This window comes from Kogia breviceps, chromosome 15 (genome assembly GCF_026419965.1).
Source record: "Kogia breviceps isolate mKogBre1 chromosome 15, mKogBre1 haplotype 1, whole genome shotgun sequence".
Lineage (NCBI taxonomy): Eukaryota > Metazoa > Chordata > Mammalia > Artiodactyla > Physeteridae > Kogia > Kogia breviceps.
In genome coordinates, this window is record NC_081324.1 from 7,886,420 (window position 1) to 7,892,595 (window position 6,176).

The 6,176-nt window shown below is 40.4% G+C and overlaps 1 pseudogene; it reads left to right on the forward strand.

Annotated features, from left to right (window-relative positions):
* Positions 1–4,097: 4,097 nt before the first annotated feature.
* Positions 4,098–5,884, forward strand: LOC131742205 (eukaryotic translation initiation factor 2 subunit 3 pseudogene; annotated as a pseudogene).
* Positions 5,885–6,176: the final 292 nt, after the last annotated feature.

Consider the following 6,176-nt stretch of genomic DNA (forward strand, 5'->3'; position numbering starts at 1 on the left):
CTTCCCGGACCGGGGCACGAACCCGTGTCCCCTGCATCGGCAGGCGGACCCTCAACCACTGCGCCACCAGGGAAGCCCGGGTTACGTGTTTTTTGAAAGTCAGAGTATGCACCGTTCCACTAAAATGAACCCTCAACAAAGTGATCCTAAAACCGAATTGGAAATTCACAAGCTTAAACACAAAGCACTACCTTTGCCAAGTCCACTTTTACCCCGCTTTTAAACTCAACTCCAATAGAAAATGCATCGTCTTGATCTATTTTGAGAAGAGGTGGCTATAATATCAGCTGCTACCTCATGAGTTGTTGGGCAGACAGAAGGGGAGAGGAAGCCTGGACACAATTTTCAGAACTAGTTTTAAGCAGCACAAATCTATAAGGTACAATGCAATCCATTAGGAGAGGAAGGTATTAGATCCAATCAGATTTCCATCAGTGTCTTACCTAATGTACAGAGAAGAGCAGCTCTAAGACATTATCTCCACAGTCATGAGAACCTAGAGAACTGTCCTTGATGGAAGCTTTCAGTCCTAAAGAGCAACTGTGTAATATATCTTAGAAGAAAGGCAACTAAGGATAGCCCTGCTAAAACGCTGGCCATCCGTAACTGTTTGAAATGCTTAATGGATGCAAGCATACTGAAATCTTGTTTCTACTAAGAGAAAAACGTAAATAGTTGTATCCATTAGGCATGGAAACTAGGCACAAAATTGGTCTGTTTTTGTTGGTTCTCTAAGAAGAAACTTCGAGCGTTCTGAGACTTCACAGAGATTATGTTTCTGAGAGGTACTCCTGTGCTATTAAGCTGATAAAATAATATAAGCAAGTCTATTGTTTAAAGCCAGGTCACCCTCCTCATGCTGTATTTCAATTCAGTCTATCTCAACTGTCTGGTTGAAAGGCTGGTCTAATGAAAGTTGCTTTTCATTAAGTGGCTGGTGACAGCTTGAGAGTCATTGTACTGTGATGCAGAAAATGACCCACTTTTAAATGGGTTAATGATCAACCATTCACGGGAAAACTCACTGAAAACAAGCCGATGTCTATCAGTACTATTGACCGCACAATGGTCAATTGCCTCCTTCCCACCTTTTAAAATAGAATGTTTCTTTTAACACATAATTCTAAAGTGTGTGCTTCCCAGAGGCTTGTCCGCCCCATCTCTGTGTGAAATAGTAACTCCTCTATATTTTAAAACCAACCCCCCTGTGCTCTTCACTCTCACGTAGGGCACACCTTGCTGGGTCCTGTCCACTGCTATGTTAAACACATCATTCCCTGTGCGTAAGTCTTTCTAATTTGGTTCCTCTTCACCTTTGCACATCTGTTTCCTTCTAGCATCTTCATCTGTTGGCACACCTAAGGAGAAGGACCACATTTGGACGCACAGGCTGTAATTCTGTCATTTGGATCCAACCATTTGACGGCACATCTAAAAGTCTAGAGAAGAGGTTTACAGCTGCTTTGAATGACCAGTGCGGATGGTTCTAACTATAGATGTGTTTCCCATTTGCACTCACAGAGTAGACATACAGAGGAAGTTTTCTTTCTCCTAACTGGTCATATCTTATAGTCCCAAACACGGTGTTCTACCACTTCCTCCCCCCCACTCTCTCCTCCATCATTTTGCTTTAAAAGCCTTTTGTAGAGCAAGAGACCTCGTGTGATAGGGGATACACCAGGGTGGGGTGGAGGTGAGGTAGGCTCAGACAGTCAGCTGTGTGCAGGCTGGGGAGGGGTGGGGGAACAAACAGAGCAGCCGTCTACAATGCCTTTCTGGAACAATATTTGAAAACTCTATTGTATAAATTTAATCCCTCACCAAGAGAGTTTTTAACGCTATACTGTGCTAAGAAAATCAATATGACCAGGGACTCCATTCTCTTGGCTGCCTAAAATATGGCAATCTGACTCTCAAATGGAGTTACTTTCATCAAGAGATAGGAAAGTGAAATCAGCACACATCCTTTCCTCTCATTAAATGCACGATGATACAAAGTGTTTTAATAGCTGGACTTATAATTTAGCCTTTTAAAACAATCATGCCTACATGACCTCCAAATCCCAGCTATTTTTCAATTCTCATTGTGTATGATAGAACATTTCCTTACCAGATTTGTGGTTACTTCCATAATGGAATATGTACTCAAGACTGGCTATAATATATTAGTAGATACTAGTCTTTTTTTCCTGTGAAATTATGTACTTCCTTAGATTTGGGGTTAAGAATGAACAGACTTGGCTATGCATTGCTGGTTGTAAATACCAGATCTCGGTTTTGGCTGTTGTGAGCAGAGATGAAATTTATGAATGCTGTCAGGATGCTCACAGAATCAACATACAGCTGACAAACGAGTCTCAGAAAATGGCGGGGGCGGGGGGGCGGGGACAAGAGAAACACCAAGGGACCCTGGGCTCCAGAAACCACATTCAACTCATGTTCCAGGAAGCACCTGAGGGCACTAATGCTGACACGCGGACGGCCGGGGGCAGTGGCGCTACCCGTGGACACATCTGACTCGCAGAGTTTAGATTGTATGGACACAGCCTGGCCACCAGAACATAGAGAGAGGGAGTTAAAGTCCATAACAGAAGGTGGAAAACCCTTCGAGCGGAAGTCTGCCTGATGTCAAATACCTACGTATAAGAAAGGAGTTTACATTATGGGAGGCAAACAAAATAAATCACAACCAGTGAACACATACTAACCAATGGAAATCCTCAGGGCCTTAACCTGTCCACCAAGTAATAACACCAATTATGTGTTGTCCCGTTCACTGTACACCAGATGAAGAGAGGACTGGTCATCATCTGTGACACCTTATAGTATGATTGCCTAGGTCCCGCCATCCAATGAATATTTGAAACGATTTGCAGAATAAATATGTTTATTCATCTTCAAAAAACTCTGATCCTAAAATAACACATTAAAAGGCTTTCTGCCTTCGTAGGCAGAATAATGCCACACCCCTACTCCCAAGGAAACTTCCAGCACCAGTGATTATTTTACCTTTACTTGCAAAAAGGACTTTGCTGATGGGATCGACGTTAAGGACTTGATATGGGGTGTACCCTGGATTACCTGGGTGGGTCAAATCTAATCAGATGAATCCTCGAAAAGCAGAGATCCTTTCCCAGCTGTAGTCAGAGGGAGATTTAATGACAGAAATGAGATCAGACAGATGACACATTATTGGCTTTGAAGGTGAAGACAGGAAGCCACAAGCCAAGGAATATGACCAGCCTCTACAAGCTGGAAAAGGCAAGGAAAAGGATTCTCCCTAGAGCATCCAGGAAAGAACACAGCCTTGCCAAATACCTTCATTTAAGCCCAGTGAGACCCATTGAATTTCTGACCTTCAGAACGGTGAGGTAAACTTTTTAAAGTTTGTGGTAGTTTTTTTTTACTGTGGTAATTTGTTATGGAAGCAACAGAGAATAACACAATTGTTCCCCTGTGAGTACACATATAGCAAGTCATTGTTTTACAGATGGACCAGGTGAGACTCAGGAAGAGTGAAGACTTAATAACATAAATGAAATTGAGGTATAAACAGCCAAAGCGATCTGGTTCTCGTAGTAGCCTAAAACAAATTTGCAAGGGTAAAATAATAACACTCTCATACTGGATATTATTATTGTGACACTATCAGTTTTGAGAATTACACATCATTAGAAAGATTTTCAGAAATACACATTTTTGAGGTTGCTTATTAAAAATTCAAAATTCCTAAGGATTAATGTAAATGTTAACACCAAGAGAAGAGAATTGTTATTATGCAGAGTGTGCTATTGGTTTTACTTGAAAACAAAACATGCAGACAAAAGACTTATCTGTAATTGAAGCTAGATTTTCAATGTTCTAGTTATCTAATCCTATAAAACTTATATCGTCCCTTATGTAAGATTTTCAAGCATGTAAAATTGAGGGGAAAGAATCTGAAAAAATATATATATATATATGTATGTATAACTGAATCACTTTGCTATACACCCAAAACCTACAAAACATTGTAAATCAACTATACTTTAGTAAAACTAAATAAATTAATTAAAAAATAAAATAAAATTGAGTCGAAATCTCCACCTCAGCTCTACGGGCAAGATGGCGGGGGGCGAGGCTGGTGTGACTTTAGGGCAGCCGCACCTTTCTCGGCAAGATCTCAACACTTTGGATGTTACCAAGTTGACGCCACTTTCACATGAAGTTATCAGCAGACAGGCCACGATTAATATAGGTACAATTGGTCATGTAGCTCATGGGAAGTCTACAGTTGTAAAAGCTATTTCTGGAGTTCACACTGTCAGGTTCAAAAATGAACTAGAAAGAAATATTACAATCAAACTTGGCTATGCTAATGCTAAGATTTATAAACTTGACGACCCAAGTTGTCCTCGGCCAGAATGTTATAGATCCCGTGGAAGTAGTACACCCGATGAGTTTCCTACAGATATTCCAGGGACCAAAGGGAACTTCAAATTAGTCAGACATGTTTCCTTTGTTGACTGTCCTGGCCACGATATTTTGATGGCTACTATGCTGAACGGTGCCGCAGTGATGGATGCAGCTCTTCTGTTGATAGCTGGTAATGAGTCTTGTCCTCAGCCCCAGACTTCTGAGCACCTGGCTGCTATAGAAATTATGAAACTGAAGCATATTTTGATTCTACAAAATAAAATTGATTTGGTAAAGGAAAGCCAGGCTAAAGAACAGTATGAACAGATCCTTGCATTTGTACAAGGTACAGTAGCAGAAGGAGCTCCTATTATTCCAATTTCTGCTCAGCTGAAATACAACATTGAAGTTGTCTGCGAGTACATAGTAAAGAAAATTCCAGTACCCCCAAGAGACTTTACTTCAGAACCCCGACTTATTGTTATTAGATCCTTTGATGTCAACAAACCTGGCTGTGAAGTTGATGACCTTAAGGGGGGTGTAGCTGGTGGTAGTATTCTAAAAGGAGTATTAAAGGTGGGCCAGGAGATAGAAGTCAGACCTGGTATTGTTTCCAAAGATAGTGAAGGAAAGCTCATGTGTAAACCCATCTTTTCCAAAATTGTATCACTTTTTGCAGAGCATAATGATCTCCAGTATGCTGCTCCAGGAGGTCTTATTGGAGTTGGAACAAAAATTGACCCCACTTTGTGCCGGGCTGACAGAATGGTGGGGCAGGTACTTGGTGCAGTCGGAGCTTTACCTGAGATCTTCACAGAACTGGAAATTTCCTATTTCCTGCTTAGACGGCTTCTAGGTGTACGCACTGAAGGAGACAAGAAAGCAGCAAAAGTGCAAAAGCTGTCTAAGAATGAAGTGCTTATGGTGAACATAGGATCCCTGTCGACAGGAGGAAGAGTTAGTGCAGTCAAGGCTGATTTGGGCAAAATCGTTTTGACTAATCCTGTGTGCACAGAAGTAGGAGAAAAAATTGCACTTAGCCGAAGAGTTGAGAAGCACTGGCGTTTAATTGGTTGGGGTCAAATAAGAAGAGGAGTGACAATCAAGCCAACAGTAGATGATGACTGAAGAATTAAATAACAGATTTGGATGAAGTCGGAATTTATCTTAACAACCTAGGGGTATATTTTCAAAGCAATAGTGAGGAATTAATTTCACAGCTCATTACCTTAGGAGTAGCTGTAAGGTTATTCTCATTTTTTGGTGATGAAAATTTAACCTCTGGTACTAAAATAGGGGCTACAATAAATGTAAAAATTGACAATGTTGGATATTGCATCTACATTTTACCAGAAATTAGTCATTCCCAAATAATGTCTAATTTATACATTAGTGCAGGTTTGAAAGGAAACTGCTACAACCAGCCTTTGCTGTAGCACACATACCACTGAATCTGTTTGAAATAAAATTTTTCTTCTTAAAAAAAAAAAAAAAAAAAAAAAAAGAAATCTCCACCTCAGGGTGCATGCTGCATTTCAGGTTACACACTATAGAAGACAGGCCATTTGGGTTAGAAGTAATTCTCTAAAAGCTAAACAAAGAAATATTAGTGCATAATGCATTTAACAAATCCCAGAGCTGGTAGGAAGCTTAATGATAATTTGTTTCCAGTACTTCCCCATACTAAACTTATGTCATAAATTGATCACTTCGCTGTTCAAAGAAGATAAAATGTAGACAATTATTCCTTCCTGTCAGTCCCTGATAATGTAAAATGTTGT